Source organism: Lates calcarifer, unplaced genomic scaffold, assembly GCF_001640805.2.
Source record: "Lates calcarifer isolate ASB-BC8 unplaced genomic scaffold, TLL_Latcal_v3 _unitig_5776_quiver_344, whole genome shotgun sequence".
NCBI classification, from domain to species: Eukaryota; Metazoa; Chordata; class Actinopteri; family Centropomidae; genus Lates; species Lates calcarifer.
The window spans coordinates 448,633-472,886 of NW_026117718.1; the positions used below are offsets into that span (position 1 = coordinate 448,633).

The following is a 24,254-nucleotide window of genomic DNA, read 5'->3' on the forward strand; positions in this document are numbered from 1 at the left end:
CTTCTGTCTCGAGTCAGGGCCAAGAAAGATTCAGAGCACACTGGAATTTTGTGAAATTAGACATCAATGGAGAGAAAATGGCCTTAAAAAATGAAATATTCACATGACTTGATGGTGATATGTAAGTTGCTTGATTTTTCACTAAAAGTCAAAGGTATACTGCTTTATAGAAGTACAGTGAATGCATCTCGATTTTGTTACCTGTGCAATGAAAGCTTCTAGCCACTGGATGGCAGTGTCTCAATATCAGCTATTTCCTACAGCAGCTTTGTAGTCAGTGATAGGTTGGGTTCAAAAAGCAAATAGTCCTGAAATATCTGAGAAAAAAAGGTAATGCAGACGAAAGGTAGTTTAATGACATGGGGAAGTGAATTCATGTTTGTGCTTGAAGACAACACATGTCTTCGAGGCAGTGGAATAGTATTTACGTTAGCACTTCGACACCAAGCACGGAGCTAAGTATGCTAACCTTAGCCACAGAGAAAAGCAGCAGAAGGTCCAAGAATTAAAAAGCAGCCTGCATTCTCAGCAGAATATGTTAGCAAAAGTTACAGCACAAAATGATGCAGCGGTGAAAGTCCGCTTTATTGTGGCTGAAGAAATCGCCCGAGCCTCAAAGTGTTTTTCAGGTGTATTTTTAAAGCAGTGTATGAAGGTATGTGACCTGAGAAAGGTTTTTAACAATGTTAGCTTGTGAAGAAACACTCAGTTGTGAACAAGACACTTAAATGTCTTCACTTGGGGCAGCAGCTCTCTCTAAACCTGGAAGGAGCACTCCGCTGTTTTCCAGTAGAGAACCGTGACTTCAGATCGTCAGGAAGTCACTCATGATGCTGCATTACTAGCGTCAGACTTTTCCTTTATATATATATATATATATATACATATTAAAATGTTTTCTTTTTGGGAAACGATGTAACTGAAGTTGAAGACGTGTACATACATTAGTCAGTGATCAGATGATGTGTTTACATACCATAGGTTATCCAGATTTCTGGAGCCAGAGGCCTATACTACGAAAGGAGTTGAACCTCCTCAGGTTCTCAGTGAAAGTCGCGGTTGACAAACATTGACTGCCTCGATCTGTGTTAAACGGTACTGACGGTGGTTCAGATGTCGGTAAGTTGCGTTGGTGTCAACTTAATCAGAGTTAGTGCGTGTTCATAAAACAGGCGTGCACCGTATCTCTCAGATGAAGGGCGCACGTTAATTCTGTGGGTTTACGAGGAATTTAAAGAGACTCTAAGACACAATATAAAACCACGGCTGCCAACAAAGACGGGGAGACTTGTCACATGTTCTCTGGGTGTTTCTGTAATATTTGTATCTGTATCTGCATGTGTTTTTTAAAATAATGGTTGCTGGTGCTGCAATCTGTAATATGAGATGTAAGGACACAGAAAATATGTGATGATTTTCCAGATACTTTGATTACAGACAACACGTGGGTCACATGTCTGAGAATGAGCTGTTCCTGTTAATGATGTTCTGCCTGGAACACTCAGGCTGTATATGTATGAATGTAATGCTGTTATGTTCAGTATGAACTTCATGTTAACAGTATTTCAGCCTCAGTGGAAACTGAACCTGGATCAAATAGAAACATTCTATAAAGTGGTTCACATTCATATTTCCATCATTAATGCTGCATGTTTTGGTCTGTAGTCTACAATTAGACAGCCTGTCACATTATATTGTCTTTCAGGACAATAATGCCCCCCACCTCCATTTAAATTACTATTCAGATCGATAATATGCAACACTAATGACGCTAAATTCTGCCGCTTGAAGAAATACAAATTAAATAATATAATATATAATATAATAAATAATATATATTAAATTATATATATATATATATATATATATATATATATATGTATGTATTATAATAATGACATACATCCAACATCAATCAAAATACCTCATGTGTTACTCTGAAGTTGGAGCTAAAAAACCTATGATAGATCCCAGTTCTTGCAATATGAAAACAAACAAAAAAACAAACAAAACAAAACAAAAAAAACCCTCAAGGGTTCTCCAACTGTTCTTAGAAATATGAAGAAGTTCCACTTGTCTGTAAAAGTCTAATAGCACAGGAACTCTGAGAGGTGGATTTGGTTCAGGTAGTCTATAGACTAAAACACAAAGTATAGGGTTAGGTTGTATCTGTGATTAAAAGGGTGGGTGGTGAGTCAGTTCCCTAAATGTGGTTTACTCAGTGCTGACATGGTAGGCTGCCCAAACCTTTGCACCTGCCACAGTATTTCTAATTAATATTTTTTAGGTTCATTCAAATAACAATCAACAGTGCATTAATATTTGAATAAAGGTGCATTTTCAGTGACTTTGTGTTTGCAGTAGGGGTTTTTGTATGTACACATTCATTCATGAAAGATTGAGCTTTTTTCTGTTAAACATTAAAGCCACTAGAGAATTGGAAAATATCTCCCTTTGGCACCCCCAGGTGGTTGTATCCTGAAAGACACTGTGGTAGGCAGCAGTGCATGCTGCTAACCTGAGAACATTTGTATCAGTTTTCACCAGTATTTCAGTCATAAGACCTCTGCACATTATATTGACAGTTTTTATAGATGATGTATATTATGTTATTATCAACAGGTAAATACTTGTATCAGTTCTGAGTGTGTAAAACAAAGCAGCAGGACTTTTTGATCGGCCCTTTGTATGACTTCCTGTCTGAACTTGGTGCAGTTATTTCCTGTTGCATTTTGAAACTACTTACTCTTTGTGTCTGTTTTTTTTTTTGCCAATTAATCCTTGTGTGTCTATACAGCCTGGTCTTTCCCCTTTTCAGCTGCCAGTGTGTGTGGTTTTGTTGCAGTGTTGATGATGATGCTGGTTCCTGTGCCTGCCTGTTTAACCTGTGCTTGCTTTCTTTCTTTCTTTCTTTCTTTCTTTCTTTCTTTCTTTCTTTCTTTTTTTTGTCTGTTCCTTGGACTTTGGATTTCTGGCTGTTCTTGACTGGTTTTGTTTGCCTGTCTTTGGTTCTGACCTATGCTTGCTCCTCCATCCTGTAGGTCTTGTGTTCCTTTGTTGTAATTAAACCACTGATCTGCATAAGCTCTGCCTCTGCATCTGTATTTGGGTCCTGATCCCCATCTTCCCATTTCCCTGCTAACACCAGTTGTTGTGACACAACTGTTTTTTCACAGTTTCACCACCACCCACCCACATACACACACACACACACACACACACACACACACACACACACACACACACACACACACACACACACACACACCAATAAAGTGAGCTGATGAATTGGTCCATTTTCAGTGCTGTGGTGTTTGTGGTGGAATGATCCGTCATTTAGTGGAGATGACCTGATGTTATCACAGAGTGAAAGCAAACAGAGGTGAGAGAGATGAATGAGACCATAACAAATCCATAGCCAATATTTCCACATCACTGAGTCTGGCTGATCCCATCTGAACAATAAACACACATATGGTACATGGCAGCACTCGCTGTGGGAGAACCATGTGTTGCACAATACTGTGTTGCATTATGTGTAACAAAAATTAACATGCATCATAATCAGTATATTGCAACACTAGTGTCTGTCTTTTTTTATATTTTAAATGTCAAGAGATTCATAACCATTCAGTGTCTGAGCATCACCTCATACCAACCAACCTCTGACCGCTCTGATGTCTTGTAGGAAAAAACATTTATTTTATGTGCTATGAGCTGCACCAGAGTCGTAGGGAGGTGTTGGGGTGGATGGCCCAGGACTCTCACTCCAGACATTCAGTCCTGTCTGTGGTTTGGACAACAAAGCACTTAAGGTTACGGCAAGATGATGATTTTGGTTAAATGTAAATAAACATGTTGTCTCTCTTCACTGTGAATTTTTCTGTGCTAACCTGGATCAGGATCTTCCCCTAACCTTAACCAGGTTCTGTGAGAGTCTAAACCATGAAAAATACTTCAGTCAGCATGTTGTACTGCAAGACTGGCCTGAGAGAGCCACCCTACGACTCCAGGACTGCTTTGATTTTACGCACTGGGACTACTCACAGCACAGAGGTGGACAAATATACAGTGCTTTTCTACATTAACAGCTATGTTTGGAAACAGTAACAGATGAGTAAGGAGGTAATAAATCTTTTGAACGCGTACAAGAATGCTTTTAAATCTGGTGACATTATATACAGTATAAACCTGAAAAAAATGGCACAAAAGCAAAACACTTCTATAGACAATGTGTAGAAGACCACTTCAACAAGCACTGATAGGCGCCTGTGCCAAGGTATCAGGACTATCACTGACTACAGGAGCAACCCTGTCTGCCCTCACAGTGATGACAGCAAGCTCACCTCCATATTCCACCAGCTAGGCCTCAGTTCATCACTATAACTACTACTTCCTGTCTAACTGGTCTTCCACTATAAGTAGAGAACTGGCTCACCACAAGGATGTATACTGAGACCTATTCTCTTTTCCCTCGTCACATGACTATCTTCCTGTATTGGCCACTAAAGCTACAGTTGGCTGCTGACACAACAGTGATTGGGCTGATCTTTATCAATGATGAATCAACCTACAGATTGGAGGTGCTCAGGACAACCTGTCTTCCAATACAGCAAAGAGAGAGGAGCTAATCATCAGCTTCAGAAGGCCATGGAAGGCTACATATGCTCCAGTCTTCATCAGGAGACAGAGTGGAGAAAGTATCCAGCTTCAGTTAACAAAGTCTGTTTGCAGATCTCTGGGACAGGCTAGACCAAAACTTCATGCACTTTAGCTTCATCTGTTTTCACTTTGCCCTTCTATGATGAAGCCTTGGAACCTGAGAGATTGGGTGTGAAACTCCCATTTCTCAGCCTTGATGAAAAGTTTATTCTCCAGGAGATCTAAATATCAGCAAGAGGCATGAAAACAAAACAGTGAGGCATGTCCCAGAGGACATCTTTCACAGCAGAGCCTGATAAACAGCCAGGGATTTAGGGAGTCCAAAAGACCTGGTACTCAAAGTGAGGGTAGCAGGCCAGCACAGTAAAGCACAGGACAAACACCGGTGAACACTAGAAAACACTCTCTGGTCTGACACTCATGCAGGGCCAGACCAAGGGGTCCCAGGGCAAAAATGCACCGCTGTTACTAAATAAAGCATCAGTTTGTTTCGGAAAAAGTTCCATGTGAGTACAGTTTACAGAATAGTAATATAATAATGTTAAAACCAGATTCTAATTCAGAGCCCCTCTACCAAGATTGGACTTCAAGACTGGGTGATGATTAAGTTGACATTTTCAAGATGTAAACACTATAAGCATAGAAATATGCAGTTAATATAGTCTTCACAAATGAATTGCTTTTCAGTGAATGTGGAGCAGTTGCGCTCTCTGTTGCATGATTTGTGATTTAACTTTGTCTTTTGATCTAAAAGTCAGCTTTTTTCTGCATCTTAAAATCTAATGGACCGATCACAATGACATTCATAGAGTACATTAATGCTCCTTGTAATTTCAATGACCACATGACCTTTTCTCTCGTGTCACCTTCAGTAGCCTGTAGTGGGCCACCTGAGATTTATACTTTGAGTCTTGAATTCCTCTAACAGCAGATTTAAGATGGACTGCAACTCATTATGACACTGCTACTTGGTCCTTACAACATTCCCATCACCATATGGCCAAACATCCGCCTTGTCTGTGCCCACAGTCTGTTCTCCCACACATTTGACCAATGCACACATGTCATGGAATGGTGGAATTTGCAGACTATGTTTAGCAGCATGACTTTAAAATCTGTACTCACACACATACATCCACCTACATACAAACTGAGAGTATGGCCTTGTCAGCCATCCATGACCTATGAGCTGGTCTGGATCAGTTGCTTTCACTTCCTTGTTTCAGATCTCTGGATTCCCCTCATGGCACACACACACACACACGCACACACACACACACACACACACACACACAAACAAACAAACATGTTTATGTCAGAGACAACATTTAAAGTGGTAAAACAGGGAAACTTCACTCCATTTAAGGCAGATAACAGTTTGATGCATTTTGTGTTTAGTAGTCTCACTGCTTCAAGCACAGCTTGCCTTTCACCACGATGGTCTGGTGTAACTTTTATTACAGACACTGGGCCAGTTTGCTTTTGAAGCAGTATAATTAGCAATAGAGTAGTTTTAGTCTGTTATCTGCATTTTAAAATTTGATCTTACACCGAGAATAAATCTGGCACTGATTTCATTTACAATCTCAACGTACCAAAGATCAGACTGACAGACTGGGGAGGATTAATCTACAGGGTTGGGGCTAAAACAGTAAAGGTGTGGTCACCTTTAGTTTTGCAGTGTGGGATGGATAAAAGACTGAGATTTGAGGATCAGTGGTTGAAAAGTGAAATTAGGAACAAGAAGATGAGAAATGTAACTGGGGGTAAGGTCATGTAGTGCCTTATATGTAATCAGTAGGATCTTGTATTCTAAATCTTACAGAAAGGCAACAGTGGGATGCAAGAACAGAGGTACTGTCAATAGTCTGGCAGGACATTTAAAACTAACAATAATCAGTTCAGAGCAGCTTGACTGAGACATGAGTTGAAGAAAAATCAAAACAGGAGAAAATGAAAGTTTTAATTAATAGTTTGAGATCTGTGAAAGACAAGACACATCAGATTAATCCAATTTTTCTTCAATGAAGAAACCAGGACTGGAGAAGTTTAGTAACCTGGAGTCAGAGTCAGTCTATATCACTCTTGGCTTTTCACTCTCTGATCAACCATGTGATCAACAGGGCCAGTTATATGAGGGGCTGGTAGAAGTAATAGGTGGGTAAATTAGCCCAGGTGAATGGGTATCTACCCTACCAACCCAGCTACTTAATCATCCACAACATCCACCTCCTGTTTCTCTTGGTAACGATTTAAACATATTCATCCATGTGTAACACATTTGTTCTGATTTCTCATGGGCCAAGAGCACCATATTTCTTTCTCTCTTTTTTATTTACTTATTTTCTTTCTTATTTGTCTTTTGTATTTGACCACACATTGTCCCAACTGTTAAGCCCTTTTAGTAGCTTAATGTAGCTTGTTACACAAATAAGTATCAATGCAGCCTGGAGCTTTGAACGTGTTATGAATTTGTTCAATAAAAGCAAGATCAATATGATGTTCTTTTGTGGTCATTTTCACCTAAAACCTCTTTAGTGTTTTTAAATAGTACTCCACACATGTTAAATTAAACATACTGTAAGAGTTGACTTAATTATATGAAAGAATCCATATTAAAAAAGATTGCTAGGTGGGTGCTACTTACATGCTACTAGCATGAATTGTGCTACAGTTGTAAATGGTGATTACAGTATCTACAGGCTCTCATCCTCATCTCTGCAGACTTTAATCACACCTCCCTTTCCTCCTCTCTGCCTACATTCACTCAGTATATCACATGCCAAACATCACCTCTTCCTCCACTTGGCATGTCTGACCACAACCTAGTCTATTGTTGGCCTGTGTAGAAACCAGCCAGCAACAACACATACTGTTATGAGACAGTGGTCTGAAGAGTCTGCAGAGTCACTGAAGGACTGTTTTGATTCAACCAACTCTGTGAGGCTCACAGTGAGGACAAAGACCTTTAGGTCAGGGAACATGGTGGAGCTGCACAGGGTAAATGGACTGCACTTATATAGCGCTTTTCTAGTCGTATCAACCACTCAAAGCACTTTACACTACATGTCACATTCACCCATTCACACACAAATTTAACACAACCCATTCACACAACGTGGAGGCAACGTTCAGTATCTTGCCCAAGGATACTTCAGCATGGAGTGGAAAAGCCAGGGATTGAACCTCTGACCTCCAGATTAGTGAGCGACCCGCTCTACCTCCTGAGCCACAGCCATACAGGCTAAAACCTGCTACAGCAACAAGATGGAGGAACAGCTGCAGCAGAACAACATGAGTGGAGTCAGGAGAGGCCTCAAAACCATATATAGGGGTAGACAGAATCCAATGGACAGCCTATAGAAGACTTACAGTGGCCAAATGACCTGAACACTTTCTTTAACACATTTGACCAGGCATCACCTCGCTGCTCCCCCAGTCCCTGGTATACTGTCCCTACCTGTTGCACATACCAGCCCACCACCTGGATTCAGGACTACATCACAACTGTACAGGTCTCTTCTTCCTACCCTCAGATAAGACCTATAAGAGCATGGCAGCCATAGAAACGTGCTTTCAATAAAAACAAACAAACTATCAGGTTCAAACGGGAACCGAACTCAAGTTCCCTATGCGAAGGTTGTGTCTGAGATTGACCTCCTCCATCACCTGCTGACTTTTTTGCTCTTTGTCCTGCGACATCTACTTCAGGGTAATTGGACAGGTGCTGTAATTACTACAGCCACTAGATGTCATGTGACAAGACAACGTAACTGGGACATAATAAGCTGTGGCACAAATGATGTAGATGGTTGTTTTTTACAGGAGAACAGTCTCGTACACCACAGACCTTAGCCATAACTCCACAAACTGTCATCTGCAGACATTCTCAAACAACCCTATTATTGTTGGATGAGTATAGGAGACTAACCCAGGACTTTGTGGGCTGATGTCTACAGAACTGCCTGCAAATAAACACTGTGAAAACCAAAGAGATGCTGATAGGTTCTCATGAGAACAAACACTATCTGCCCACACCGAACATTCACTCTATGGAATACCTTAAACTGGACTGGATGGACAATATTAATGTATGGTACAAAAAAGGCCAGAGTGGACTTCTGCTGAGGAGACTCGACAGAAGAACTCAGGTCTTGTGGGGTGAAGTGGGCACTCCTGAAGACCTTTATGACTCTGTGGTGGTGTCAGCCATTTTTTATGGAGTGGCCTGTGGGGCAACAGTATGTCGACAGCAGACAGAAAGAGACTGAAGAAACTGGTCAAGAGGTCAGAGGAGAACATTTACCACCCTCTACATGAAACTCTGACAGCACTGGACAGCTCCTTCAGTGACCTGCTCCTCCACCTGCACTGTTAAAAGTGGTGTTCAAATAAGTCTTTTCTTCCTGTCGCTGTCAGTCTGTACAACCAGCACTGATCCCACCAACCCACCGGAAACTCCAACAGTAATATGGGTAATATTACTTTAGAACACATGCAACTTTTCTCTCGCCACTGCTCGGCATATGTGCAATACTAGATTTCGTGTAAGAATGTGCAATATGATCTATGTAAACAGTGTGCAATATTACACCTCATGTCAATACACTGATGGTGTAAATATTTTTTTCTCCCTAACTACACTTGATATCTAACCTCATCTATATCCTGTTGATATCTTATCTTATCTTATCTTATCTTATCTTATCTTATCTTATCTTATCTTAGAGGTATCATGGCTACAAAACTGGTCCTCACTGTATGGATTTATCCTTTAAGGACTGTATTATTGTGATCACAGGAAATGATTCATCACAGACATTTGTGTGCATGTGTGTCAAGTCTTTGTGTAGTAGGGACATTATTCAGATATTATACTGTATTATCCGTTCAATAATTGAGCCTCCATCTCTGAAAGATCATAATATCTATTTCCTGTCTGAGTCATGATGTGTCCACATACTACACACACACACACACTGCAATGAACTCAGAACAGCATCCAAACAACCTCTCTTACAAACATATGCTATGCTCACTCTCCCTCCATCTGTATCCCTCTCATGTTTTGAAGTCATTAAGCACATCTCTCCATCACTTCCTTGTTTTTTCCCTGTGTTCCTCTGTCCTCATATTCATCATCTGCCATGCTCACCTTTCCCCGTCATCTTCACACTAAAGCTTGATTATTATAGTAATTTTGATGTTTTTGATAATCTTCAGGGCCAAGAGTTTCAATCATCACAGCAAACTTAAGAGTTTTTGTGATTGTTACAACCTGAATCAGTCTATTGTGTTTTTCTATTAATCTGATTCTCTAGGATATAAAAAAAATACTAAGAATGGGTTTCACACATTATTTAAGCCACAGGTCACTAATGACATAAGATTAATCCTTGGGCAACCATTACCATCCACAACAAATTTCATAAAAATCACGTGACATTTGTATTTTGGTGAGAGTGGAACCCAGAGTGTATGGGGTGGGGGATGCAGAAAAAAAATACATAGAAACATATACATATAAAAAATAAAACACTTCTAAATAACAGTCTAAATAACGTTAGTATGACCGTCATCATCCTGAGACACTCTCGCCTATTCCTGAAAAAAACAAGAAAAGAAAAGTGATACTAGGCTATGCAGCTCGTTCTCATTTATGAATCCCACGTTAAAATGACAAGTCGCCAGAATAAAATAGAGTTTTACGTTTGTAAATATGTCAATTACATCGATGTTGGAACAACATTGGTTTTTCCTGAGGAGACAGCAGGCACCAGCAATGTTCACACACATTCTAATTGTTGTTGGTGGTGTTGATTTTTCTAATTGATTAGCTATATTTTCCTATCCTTATCTGGCAAATGTTTAAGCCTTTTGTGTGTGCACGCGTGTACTGTATTCTTTTTGATGACGACATAAAAACAGTGCCCCCCCCTCGACTCAAAAAATCCCCACTACACCACTGGTGGTACCAGAGGAACACTCATGGAGTTTCCACAGTGACAAGGGTTCATCCTTCAGGAGTGTGAATGTGCTTAGCAAAATTCATGGAAATCTTCCCATTAGACTTTGACATTTCTTCTACACATGCCTGTGTAAATGTTGGCCTAGTGCTGGAGGAAAGGTCAGGAGGTCACCAAAAGCATTCATCAAAATCATCTCAGAATGAACAACACCACCAACCTTGAGGTGAATGAACTACAACAGTGTCAGCCCACGCCAGGTTCTCCTGTCAGCCAAGAACAGCAACCTGAGGCTGACAGTTGAAGACTGGAAACATGTAGCCTGGTCTGATGGATCTGGATTTCTGCTGAGGCAGCAGATGGTAGGGTCAGAATTTGGCTTCAACAGCATGAATCCATGGAGCCTACCTGCCCTGTGTTAACAGTCCAGGTTGCTGCTGCTGGTGTAATGGTGTGGAGAATGTTTTCTTGACTCACTTAAGGCCCTTAATACCAACCAGTCATTGTCTGAATGTCACAGTCTGTCTGAGTATTGTTGCTGACCATCTTCATCCCTTTATGGCCACAGTTTACCATCGTCTAATGGCTGCCTCCAGCAGGATAATGCTTCATGTCACAAAGAAAAAGTCTCAAACTGGTTTCCAGTCACCAGATCTGAATCCAGTATGTGGTAGAGCAGGAGGTTGGCTTCATGAATGTGCAGCTGACAAATCAGCAGAAATGATGTGATGCATCATGTCAACATGGAGCAGAATCTCAGAGGAAAGTTTCCAACATCTGGAGGAATCCACAGCAGAGAGGAACTACCTAGTGTTAGTATGATGTTCATAATAGAGTGCTCAGTGAGTGTATGTACCTGTTTAATAAATGTCTGGTGAGATTTGACAGAGAGAAAAGGGCAAAAAGAAAGACAGAAAAAAAGAGCAGAGATGCTAAGGGCTCATGTGTGAGTTGAACTAGTGCAATTAAAAGAAGTGTAATGTGACTAAGAATGTATGTATGCTAGATTCCAAAATAAGTCATTCAGGAGGACCAGCAAAATTAGAAAAAATATGTGTTTGTTTCAAAAAATAGAGTTGTTTTTTAGATTAATCAACGAATCCACTGATCTATTAAATGTCAGGAAACAATGTCCATCTTAATATCATAAAGCAAGGTAACATTTTATTGCTTGCTTTAACTAACCAATAATAATCCAGAAGCCAAGTGAATTCAGTTTATTGTCACATAAAACAAAGCAGCAGGTCTCACTTGAAAAGCTGGTGCAGAGACATTTCAGGATGTGTGAAAACATTAAAAATGTGGAGTGGAATTGAAGTTGTATAAACCTTTTCACAGCAGACATGTTGATCTGTCACACAGGTGTAACACTGCACTGCAATGAATTAACAGCTTGAAAAGATAGGATCGGTTAGGACAGTGACATGAAATGCAGGGAGAGAGAGCAGGGGAGTGACATAGCAGCAAGGATCCATCAAACTTGGGACTCACTGCTCAGAACACTAAGGTCCATGTGGTACATGCCCTAGCATTTGCCTATCGGGTCAGTCCTGAAAGGAACCATTGTTAATGTTATTAGTTCTGCTTGTTTTTTTCTTAATTCTGGAGTTGATTTCATTTCAGTAACATTCTCACTCTAAACTACATTATGTGAAAGTCTGCGAGGATCTTTGATATCAGACCAAACAGCAGCTTCACAGTGGAAGAGCTGCAGCCTCCAAAACTAAAGAAGGAGCATCATGTTTGTCTTTGTATTCACTGTGAATTCATCCCCCAGGGTCAGACTGTCAACCCTGAGTTCTACTGCACCTCCCTCTGAGGCAGGACATCCGTCTGAGGGAGGACATTCTGTGTGAACAACCTGAACTGTGGCAGTTTCCTCACAAAGTGTTTTTAAGCACAAGTATTTCAGCTGCACCAATACATTCTTTCATCTCTATCTGCCCTACTCACCAGATTTGTCTCCCTCAATTCAAGCTGAGGGGTCACTGTTCAGACACAGGGAGGAGATCCAGCACGAGTCGCAGATGATGCTTGACACGCTTACAGAACAGGACTTTCAGGGAGCATGACAGGAGCAGTGTGTCACTGCACAAGGTGACTACTTTGACGGAGAAAATGGACCAAATTTAAATCAGGCATGTTTGAATTTGAGTTGGTGTTACTGGAGTAACTTTGTCAGTGTACCATCAAAATGATTCTAAAGCCGTTATTTTAAGGTAAAATAGTTACACAGTTAACGGTGCTTTAACCACTGATCCAAAAATCAGCTTTTTACCCAGCTGGGGGCACAGCTCTCACCTTCAAATGAATAAGCTGTCCCCAAAGGTTGCTTATAACAGAAACACTCACACTCACACACACACACACACACACACACACACACACACCCCACCACCAGCACCATAGTGTTCCCTGTGTCTTTTATTGTTGGGCGACAGACCCTGACCACCCAGCAGAGATTTCTGGATTAGGAGTGATGACAGGCAGTGCTGAACACACACGCACACACACACACACACACACACACACACAAGGGTCAGTGGTATATTTTTCATTAATATTTTTCAATTAATTCAATAAGAAGAAATCTATTCATACTTAAATATTTTTCTTGTTTTAATTTCTTTTCTTTCTTTTCAATTGTATTTTTTTAAAGCTGTACCTGGCTCTAAAAAAGCATCAGTATGTAATGTGACCTGCAGGTGCAGACTCAGAGAATAAGAGACTAACTCTCCCCCTAAAACAGTTAACTCTAAAATACTCCAATAGTGCTAAACAGTTATTCTTTGTAACAGAGGACACAAGTGCATGAGTAGTCTTACCACATTTATCAGGGCATTGAGGTTCTGCTGATGTGGGAAAGTTGCTGGATTTTCTGATGGATCTGGATTTCTACAGCAGAAAAACAAGAAACTGACTACTTATTGATTAGTTTATTTTCCTTAGTCATCCTGTATAATGATTCTGACTTGTTGGAGGGTTTTTTTTGGCCTCACTTGCACCCCTGGGGGAAACACTGGTTTGTGAAAAAACATCTTCACACAATGATGATAAAAACAACTGTATCTCTATCACTCAGGGCTAAGAGGAGCATGAGTAAAGTGTAAAACAATGAGGTGGAACCAGTCCATTTATCACTGCTGTTGGTGCTTTGATAGAAACTATTACCTGCCATCTGACTCCAGTGTGTCTTATGGTGTTGTGTGCTGTTTACCTGCAGTGTTGTGTTGAACTGAGCAGCTTTGAATAATTTGTTTAAAAACCCAGATCACCTCTCTGTAATGATTTCAATATGACAAAATCTGAAGCAGTGATACTGTTTAAACACATTAAAAGTGTTGTATAATATCACTCTCTTTTGTTTGGCTTGACCACCAGTTACAGACAGTATCACACATATTCTGTGCATATAACTATTTATAAAGAGATCTCTGTCCACATTAAAACACCAGAGCATGCTTTATAAAAGTTGAGCAGAATTTTAATGGGGTAACTAAGTCTGATTTCTCACAATGAACCCCTCTTTTCTCATCCCTCTTTGTGATCTACCCCTCTGTAGTGTGTGATTAGCCATATTATTATTACTATAAACTACAGGCTAAAACTAGAGGATAAAAATTGTCCTGTTCAGATTTTTCCACTCTGCTGACTGTTTGGTGGGAGAGAAAAACAGCAGTAGACAAAATTTACCCAGCATTAGCTCTAAGTAGCTCTGTGCAGAGAACGGCATGTGTTACCTCTGTGGGTGTGTCTGGCGAGCATACCAATGAAGTTACCAATGATGTCCAATGCTGTGGCCGTGTGGCACATTGGCTGACGACGCTGTGACGCTACCTGTACCGTACGCCATGATTCTGTGAGATTGACACTTACTCGCTGCTCCGCTTTCTCTCTTTACTTTCTGTCCTATAGTCTTTTGTTACACATTATTTGCTGCTGCTTTGTACTAATCTATCTTACTTTTGATCGCTACCTGTGTAGTGATATTTCCTCTGACTTTAGCCTGTTTGTTATTAGTTTAATTTAGCTTAGCCGTTTGTAGCCTCATTAGCCTAATTTAAATTGTAGCCTCACCTCTCACTCCTACAGCTAACCTAGCTTAAAGTAACTACTATCATGGCTTGTGTTAGCCGTTCTGCTCTTGAAGACAGGGTGTCTCTGCTAGAGAGACGTGTCCGTCAACTAGAGCAGCTCCTTTCTCCTAGCATTACCTTAGATATGACGGGCACTCCAGATAGCGTTAGCCACGGGCTCGACAGCGAGCCTGTTAGGGCTAGCTTAGCCTCGTCGGCAGTGAGTGCGGAGTTCGTCCCTGTCAGCCGGCGGAAAGGGGCACGTAAGAGCAAGCAGTCGCCCCTCCCGACTGCAAACCGGTTTTCGACTCTTGCTAGCCCCGTTGGTAGTCCTGTGCGCCCGCGTGTCTCCCCCGTTCCCGCTGACAGGGCTAAACAACGCACTCTAGTCATAGGGGACTCCATCACTCGCAATGTCAGATTAGCTTCACCAGCCAATGTTTACTGCCTACCTGGGGCCAGAGCTTCCGACATTGAGGATAATCTTAGGGTGCTGGCATCACGCAGGGAGAAACAGGGGGCTCAGGCACACTGCACACCTAGTTATAGCAACATTGTCATTTAACTCTAGTCTGTCCCCTAAAATTGTCTCTAATATATCTTCCACCAGACACATAGGTCCCGCAACTTTAACAGTTCTTAGTGAGCAACTACCAGAGGTCCTGGCCCTTTTACGACAGCAATTGGTTCTGTTGATAACTGTACCAGGGATTTGAATACAACCTTGTCTAGTCTCCTTGATTCAGTTGCACCTCTCACCACTAAAATTAAACAGCCAAAGAGGTCCACTCCCTGGTTCACAGACGACACACGTGCTCTGAAGCAGGCCTGTCGGAAATTAGAGCGCAAATGGCGCAAATCCAAATCAGAAGCTCTGTATCTCCAGTGGCACCAGGGTGTTTTGGAATATAAGCGTGCACTGTCTACTGCCAGAGCAGCATATTTTTCAAATTTAATCAATAGCAATAAACATAATCCTAGATTTCTTTTTGACACTATAGCTAAACTCACTGAAAAGCAGCAGGCTCCTAGTTGCTCGCCCTTTACTGCCTGTGAGTTTCAGAATTTTTTCTGCAGTAAAATTGATGAGATTAGATTAAAAATCAGTTCAATTTCTCCAGCATCTGCTGCAGAACCGGCTGTGCATCATACTGAGTCTCAGAGAGTTTCTGCTCTGATGAATTTTGACATTATATGTCTTGATTCATTATCTAAGATAGTACTAGCTTCTAAACCCACCACTTGCCTTTTTGACCCTTTACCGGGTAAACTTTCCAAAGATCTCTGGCCAGTCTTGGGCCCTGCAGTGCTGAATATTGTGAATCTATCGTTGACGCCTGGCACTGTTCCTTCTAGCTTTAAAACAGCTGTGGTTAAACCTTTACTTAAGAAACCACACCTTGATCCTGGGTCTTTAGGTAACTATCGGCCTGTCTCAAATCTCCCATTCTTCTCTAAAATACTAGAAAAAGTGGTGTATCAGCAGCTTTCAGCTCATTTAGCTGATAATAATCTATTTGAACCGTATCAGTCTGCTTTTAGGGCCTTTCACTCTACTGAAACAGCACTTGCTAAAGTAGTAAATGATCTGCTACTCTCTCTAGATTCAGATTCCACCTCTATGCTCATATTACTTGATCTTAGTGCAGCCTTTGATACTGTAGATCACCGTATACTCATGGACCGACTGGAAAATAGATTTGGAATCTCTGGCGTGGCCCTCAGCTGGTTAAAATCTTACTTATCTGACAGAACTCAGTGTGTCTCTTGTAATAACACTGTATCATCCTTTTCTGATGTGAAATATGGAGTACCCCAGGGTTCTGTTCTTGGCCCCCTGCTTTTCTCTCTATATATTTCTCCTCTTGGCCAAATTATTCGGAGTCATGGAATTAATTTTCACTGTTATGCTGATGATACCTGGCTATATGTGCCTATAAAGGCTGATAATGCCTCTCAAATTAGGGAACTAGAGATCTGCTTGTCATCTGTTAAAAGCTGGATGTCTCAAAACTTCCTGCTTCTTAATTCAGACAAAACGGAAATGCTGGTTATTGGCCCAGCACGATATAGACACCAGTTCGATCATGTAACTATATCCCTTGACAGCTATGTTATCTCTCAAAGTACAACAGCCAAAAATCTGGGTGTCACACTTGATCGTACTCTTTCCTTCGATCAGCATATTAAAGACATTACAAGGACCGCCTTTTTTCACCTACGCAATATAGCTAGGATTCGGTCTTTTCTCTCCATGGCAGATGCTGAAATTCTAGTCCATGCCTTTGTTTCTTCTAGACTGGATTATTGTAATGTTTTGCTTTCAGGACTACCGCGTGCTAGCACTGAAAGTCTGCAAATGGTTCAGAATGCTGCAGCTAGAATGCTGACCAAATCGAGAAGGTTTGACCATATTACCCCGGTTTTAGCCTCCATTCACTGGCTCCCTATTCATGTTAGATCAGACTTTAAAGTTCTCTTGATGACTTATAAAATTCTAAATGGGCTAGCCCCCTCATACCTGTCTGATCTTCTTAACCCTTATATTCCATCCCGTGCTCTGTGTTCTCAGAGTGCAGGGCTGCTGTCTGTCCCCAGAGTCAAAAAGAAGTCAGCAGGCTGCAGGGCCTTCTCCTATCGGGCCCCCTTCCTCTGGAACAACCTCCCTAGTGATATTAGACAGGCTGACTCAGTTGAGGCCTTTAAATCCAAACTAAAAACTCATCTTTTTGCCTTAACTTTTAACTAGCACATTATTCTGGTTCCTATTTCAGGATACCATTTTTCCCTCGGCGGGTTGGGTCAGTCTCAATGCATCAGTTAAGATTAATAGTTAGTAAATGTTGTCCATGATGTCCTGCCGACGAGATTACTATTAACTGTCTTAATATCACTGCATCACTTTAACTGTGTGTTCTTCCCTCAAGCACATTAGTACCCAGGCTGTGCTTCTCTCTCTCTCTCTTCTACTGTCTCTTACTGCAGGGTTCTGCCTCCAGAGCTGGAGAGTCTCCTGCTGCTCCCATGATCCAGCTCAACCCATGATGCGACAATAATTAAAACATTTACTAGTGTTATTGATAGTGTTAGTGCTATTAATGTACCATTGTTTGTCATTATTATTCCTTTAGCTGTAATAATAATTATTACTATTATTATTATTATTACTATTATTACTACTACTACTACACTTTGACTTAGTCTGTGTATCTGCAATGTTGTCTTTCTCCTACCCCATTCCCCCACTCCCCTCTCTTTCTGTCTAAACCCAACCGGTCGAGGCAGATGGCTGCCCACCTTGAGTCTGGTTCTGCTCGAGGTTTCTGCCTCTTAAAAGGAAGTTTTTCCTTGCCACAGTCGCCTAGTGCTTGCTCATGGTGGGATCTGTTGGGTTTTTCTCTGTAAATCTTATAAGATAAAGAGTACGGTCTAGACCTGCTCTATATGTACAGCGTCTCGAGATAACTTCTGTTGTGAATTGGCGCTATATAAATAAAATTTGACTTGACTTGACTTGACAAGCACATAGGAAGGCATGATGGTTCTTACAGTGACTGTATATCACCATTGTACTGCACTCATGCTGTTTTCTATTAGCTTTTTTGTTCTCTTTGTCTTCATCCATACATTGGTCATTTGATTATTGGTGTGTTTTGGAGAGAGGCAGAAAGGACGCGATTGGATTGGGAGAAAATGGAGAAACTGTGCTGCTTTCCAAACACCATCACCAAATGCAGGAACTGGCAGGAGGCAGCAACAGATTTCCTGTACCTGGTCTGCTGGAAAAAGGAGAAGAAATCAAAATAATACAGACTGAGTCTATTCATCCTATCGCATCTCATCTCATCTCATCTCATCCTCTGCTTGTTCCAGACAAACAAAATTGCCCCAGATGTTTGATTTACTCAAACCAGTTCACATGATTTAAGCACCAACTGAATGAGTACATACTCCACTTACATAGTGGTCCTTCAGTTTAACCCAGGACACACTTGTGGATGTCCTGCTAAAAGGATGCGGTCATATGTGACCCAGACCACCGCTGAATGTGGTCTGGTGGATCAAATCTCAATGAGTCCTCAATGCCTTCTGGGTGTATTCACACCTGTACTTACAGCTGTCCACTTGTGATCAGATCACCCAAGATTCATGGTGATTCCAGGTAAGACCAAGACCTTTGAGTAGTTCACTGTCAGCAGAGAATGGGGGAGGGCTGATTGTCACCACTGACTAGTGACAGCAGAGCTTCTCTTTGCTATGCTAATGTTCTGCTCATCTACTTCAGCTGCCTTAGGCTCTTCTTTCTCACACACTCTCCACATCAGTCCTTTCCTGCTAAATTACATTCAAAACACCAGCTGTAAATACTGTACACTTAAACACAGCCTTTACATGATGACTACAAAACTTCTTCAAATCGTTGGAGTTGGAGTACATGTGATATTTGGTAGATGAACTACTATATAAAAATGCTTTAATCAGATTGGTGTGGAATTTACTTCAGTTGAGTCCTACCACACAGAAAATTCATGTCACTGCGTGTCTAAAAAACATAGATGATGCAGACCCAAACCGGGTGTTTTTGCATCAGTGTCAGTAAAATGAAAATAAACATATCCTTCAAAATTCAAATGTGTTGAAGCCCACTGAAATAGGTCTGTTACCTTCCATGAGTTGTGTTTGGCTACAAACATCTCATGAAGAGTTTCATGAAACTCATTTTACCAGTAGTGGATAATCCTTTAGCACATGCAGGTTTTAACATTTATATTTGCACAATCGGATGTCATCTGAGAGAGGGTCTGTTGTCTTAATTTGGAAAATAATCCTGAATTGTGCCTCATATTGAACAGAGGGCAGTGGAGGGCTGATGCTTGTGGAACTTGAAGAGGGGGTTGGAGTGTGTGAGTGTGTGTCTCTCTGGGACAGGAAGGACCCACCTCCTCCCACCTCCTTTCCCCACCCGCCCGCCAGGCCCTTTGTTCCCTGATGATGTATGAGACAGCATCTCCCTTGGAGTACCACAGGAACATGACAGCGGAGCAACAACACTGTCTCATAATGGAGACTGATGGGATGGCTCCTGCTCTCCTCACTTTGTCCACTACTAAGATTGAGCTGGCGTGGCTCTCCAGGCTCCGACAGGGCCCTCGTAAGAGAAGGCTCAACCTGATGGCAGCTCACGTCTGTCAGTTGCACTGGGTCCTGCCATGGCCTGACAGGTGGATGGATGGATGGGTGGTGTATGAGAGGATGGAGGGGTGCAAGGGTGGATGGGGGACCTGCACAGGTCTTTGTGGATGGGTGATAGTGGAGGTGAGGTGAGGGGGATTCCCGGTCCTCTTGTTCCTGTTAGACATTCCTGAGATGACTGAGCTCATGAATGAACATCATACTAACACTGGGTAGTTCCTCTCTTTGCTGTGGATTCCTCCAGATGTTGGAAACTTTCCTCTGAGATTCTGCTCCATGTTGACATGATGCATCACATCATTTCTGCTGATTTGTCAGCTGCACATTCATGAAGCCAACCTCCTGCTCTACCACATCCCAAAGGTGATCTACTGGATTCAGATCTGGAGACTGGAAACCAGTTTGAGACTTTTTCTTTGTGACATGAAGCATTATCCTGCTGGAGGCAGCCATTAGACGATGGTAAACTATGGCCATAAAGGGATGAAGATGGTCAGCAACAATACTCAGACAGACTGTGACATTCAGACAATGACTGGTTGGTATTAAGGGCCTTAAGTGAGTCAAGAAAACATTCTCCACACCATTACACCAGCAGCAGCAGCCTGGACTGTTAACACAGGGCAGGTAGGCTCCATGGATTCATGCTGTTGAAGCCAAATTCTGACCCTACCATCTGCTGCCTCAGCAGAAATCCAGATCCATCAGACCAGGCTACATGTTTCCAGTCTTCAACTGTCCAGTTTTTTTTTCTGTAAAGAGTGGTTATCTGAGTTACAGCAGCTTTTCAGTCAGCTCCAACCAGTGTGACCATGACTTCTGACCTCTCTCATCAACAAGGTGTTACTGTCCACAGAACTGCTGCTCACTGGATGGTTTTTATATCTAGCTCTGATATAAAGACTAGACTAGACAGTTGTATGTGAAAATCCCAGGAAATCTGCAGTTTCAGAAATACTCAAAATGGTATTTGTTTGTTCGTCTCTATCTATCTTAGTCTACTTGCCTCCAGGGTGGGGTGGCTGACGGGGTAGTGTCTGTCTTACAGTGGAGACCTTGGTCCACATAGTGATTGGTGAATTAACAAACAATAAATGGTAAATGGTGCTTATATAGTGCTTTTACAGTCACATCAACCACTCAAAGTGCTTCACATTACAGGTCACATTCACACACACATTCATACAGCACTTGTTCTACACATTAACTGCTCCAACACATACACACCCTTTCACACGCCAATGATACATCAGGGACAATTTGGACTACAATATCTTGACCAAGGATACTTTGGCAGATGGACTGGAGGAGCCGGGGATCAAACTACTGACCTTCTGATTGGTGGGCTCTACCTCCTGAGCCACAGCAAACAAAACACCACATTAAACAAACTACATTTAATAAAAGTAATTAGCAGAGTAATCGATAAGGAGAATTAGTGTTGTTGGCAGCTCTGATAAAATCCACACATAATATAAAGTCATGTCCTGGAAACTGCCGGTAGTTGTCCCAGTTAATCCAGGAGAATTGGAGACTTTTATTACTGTGAAAAAAAGAACACAAGCATTACTTTACTTTTACACTCACAATTAGATGAGACAGTATGATGGAGTTTTGAGGGGCCTTTCTTCAGAAGTCCATAAAGACCACCTCTCTATTTTATACATCTTTACAATGTATAGAGCAAACAGTAGCATTTTACATCTCATGAGTCTGATGAGACTTGTTGTGTAGGCTTATAGTCCACTGATGAATCTACAAAATCCTCAGAAAACCTGTCTGAAGAAAGCAGCTTTTTGATGGAGAGAACAAACATTAGCATTGCATCGTCTCCTGCCGCTTCCACTCAAGTTATGCAGACATTTTTCCGACAAGCTAATGAATTTTCATCTTTGGCCTGGGTTGTTAGCGTTCTTTGACAAACAACAGAGTTGGCTTCATTCTCAACGATGGCCTGATTCAATGAGGCCACAGGGGGCAAGAAATAAAAGACTCCTCATGTTCTCAACAGTGGAAAAAATTGCGAAATAATGACAACTCTGATGACAGAGAACAGGCTGCGTATTGACTGAACACAAAGGCCACGTTGACTGGTTGCACTAAGTGATCCATAAGCAGCTGTTATCATTGTCTCATTGTCTCAATATGCCAATGCCAGAGGACAGAGGAATGTGTGTGTGTGTGTGTGTGTGTGTGTGTGTGTGTGTGTGTGTGTGCAAATGCTTGTTAAGTCAGACTTTATATCTGTGCATAATGAATGGGGGTGTGCATATGCATCTGTACCTCCACCTGTGTCTGTGTCCGTGTTTGCATGTGTCTAACAAACTTGAATGTGCTTTATGTTTGTATGTGTATGTGTTTGTAGATTGCTATGCAAATTGTGGACAGGCAGAGAATCACTTGCTCCATTCAGAGTTCTTTGGCTGTGGCTGTGAAGACGGCATGATGAAGCTTGCTTGACTTCTCTGCAATGTCAGTCATGCACATTTTAAACAGCCAGGGAATAATGTTGGCTTTATGTCGGAGGACATGCAAATAAGATCTCAGACAAACAGGGAGTTTTACATCCTTGTCTGAGAACACATAATTCAAACAATATTGTTTAACACAACTTAAACTCAGGATGGTGAGATGCCCTTTGAGTGGATAATTCTAGAAAAGTACAAAAACACTGAGTTTAGTCAGACTAAAATGACTTGCATGTTGTTCATCAGTCACACACACCAAAAAAAAAATCAGATTTAGCCTATAAGCTGTCATAGTGTTTACTTGTAAAGTCTTCATCCATTTTCCTTATTCAGCACCACTGGACTGGTCCTGGACAGAACTAACTTTTTCCTGCTATTATTACACTGAACTAGACCTTTGCAATGACAAAATTGCAAAATTATTCTTTTTCATTTGTGAAAGTTCAACCTATAGTTGGCTTGTAGCTGTGTAGGGTCAGTTTCATTCCAAATCTCAAGTATCCATATAAAATGCATAAACAATGTCATATGCTTTTGTTTACACTTATCTACACGTCTTTTCATTGTCCTATAGATTATTAGAGGAGATGGATAGGTACCATATATATATACAGTATATATGAACAATACACTGGCCGTCAACTTGCTGCTAAATTGCTACATATCCAGCATTATCCATGACCAGCATGAAGAGATTAGCTTTTATAATTTCCCACAGTTTACATTCATTTTATGATTAATTACAACATTTTGTGCACAAAGTGCTCACTGTTTAACAGTTATACTTGTAATATTTATGTATCATATTCATGATTATACATATATTACCAGTGTAAGAACTTGTGATGTTAGAAGATTCCTAAAGTTTTCTTGATAATGAAAAATATACAGTACTGACAGTATCCACCCTGGAACTGGATCCAAACAAAAATGTAACACTAAAAACTCTTGTCTTTGTCTTGTAGCTCCACCCAATAAGATGTAACTCAGCCAATGAGATAATTATTGTGTCTACACCACTTCCCATAAGACATGCTTCTTGTGTACTACCTGTCTCTCTGACCCTCCAGGATTTCAAATGGAATTAAATTAGTTTACCACATGCCTTATCTACTGAAGATGGGTCTCTAAGCAACACAGTCTCTTCTCCTAGAGCAATGACACTGTTGAAGTGTGTGTGTGTGTGTGTGTGTGTGTGTGTGTGTGTGTGAACCTATAATAAACTGCCCTCATTATTTCTCAAGAGCATATTGCTTGCTTTGTGTCTCCTTCACAGAATGTATCATGCATAATGCAACACACACACAAATGCACTGAGTTACTCACACAAAAAATACACCCGTGTTAGGAGGTACTCAGGCCTAAACCCACACACAACTGTGCCAACTGTTTAATTGCACTGCATGTGAGCACACACAGAGACACAAGCACACGTGTGATCAGTTCATTTAATCAGAAAGTATTTGTGATGCAGGTGACTCAGCCCTGTGTTTTGTTGTTGGGTTAACCAGGCTCACTTCCCTCTGCTCCAGACAGAGACAAGCTGATGCCACACTACTGTCTCACAGGTCAACTACTTTCTGGCTTCATAGAGATGTTTGATTTAAAAGATTGATCAGCATTCAGAACATCAAATCCACTTCACAAAAATCTAAACCCTGACCCAGATTAAAAGACAAACTTAGACTCATTTGTCTATTCATATTTCTTCTGTTCTCCAGCTTCATCCCACAGTCCAAACACATGCAGATTAACTGGTGACTCTAAATTACATGTAGGTGTGAATGTGAGTGTGAATGGTTGGTTGTCTCTATGTGTCAGCCCTGTGATGGACTGGTGATCAGTCCAGGGTGTACCCTGCCTCTCACCCAGTGATTGGCTCCAACAGG

At 41.3% G+C, this 24,254-nt stretch overlaps 1 long non-coding RNA gene across 1 annotated transcript in view; it reads left to right on the forward strand.

Annotated features, from left to right (window-relative positions):
* The window catches only part of LOC127141897 (uncharacterized), a 156,271-nt gene extending 138,054 nt beyond the window's left edge, over positions 1 to 18,217 (forward strand). Inside the window, exon 2 of the long non-coding RNA XR_007812405.1 lies at positions 17,479 to 18,217. This is a non-coding gene — a long non-coding RNA (uncharacterized LOC127141897). The remainder of the gene's footprint in view (positions 1 to 17,478) is intronic.
* Positions 18,218 to 24,254: the final 6,037 nt, after the last annotated feature.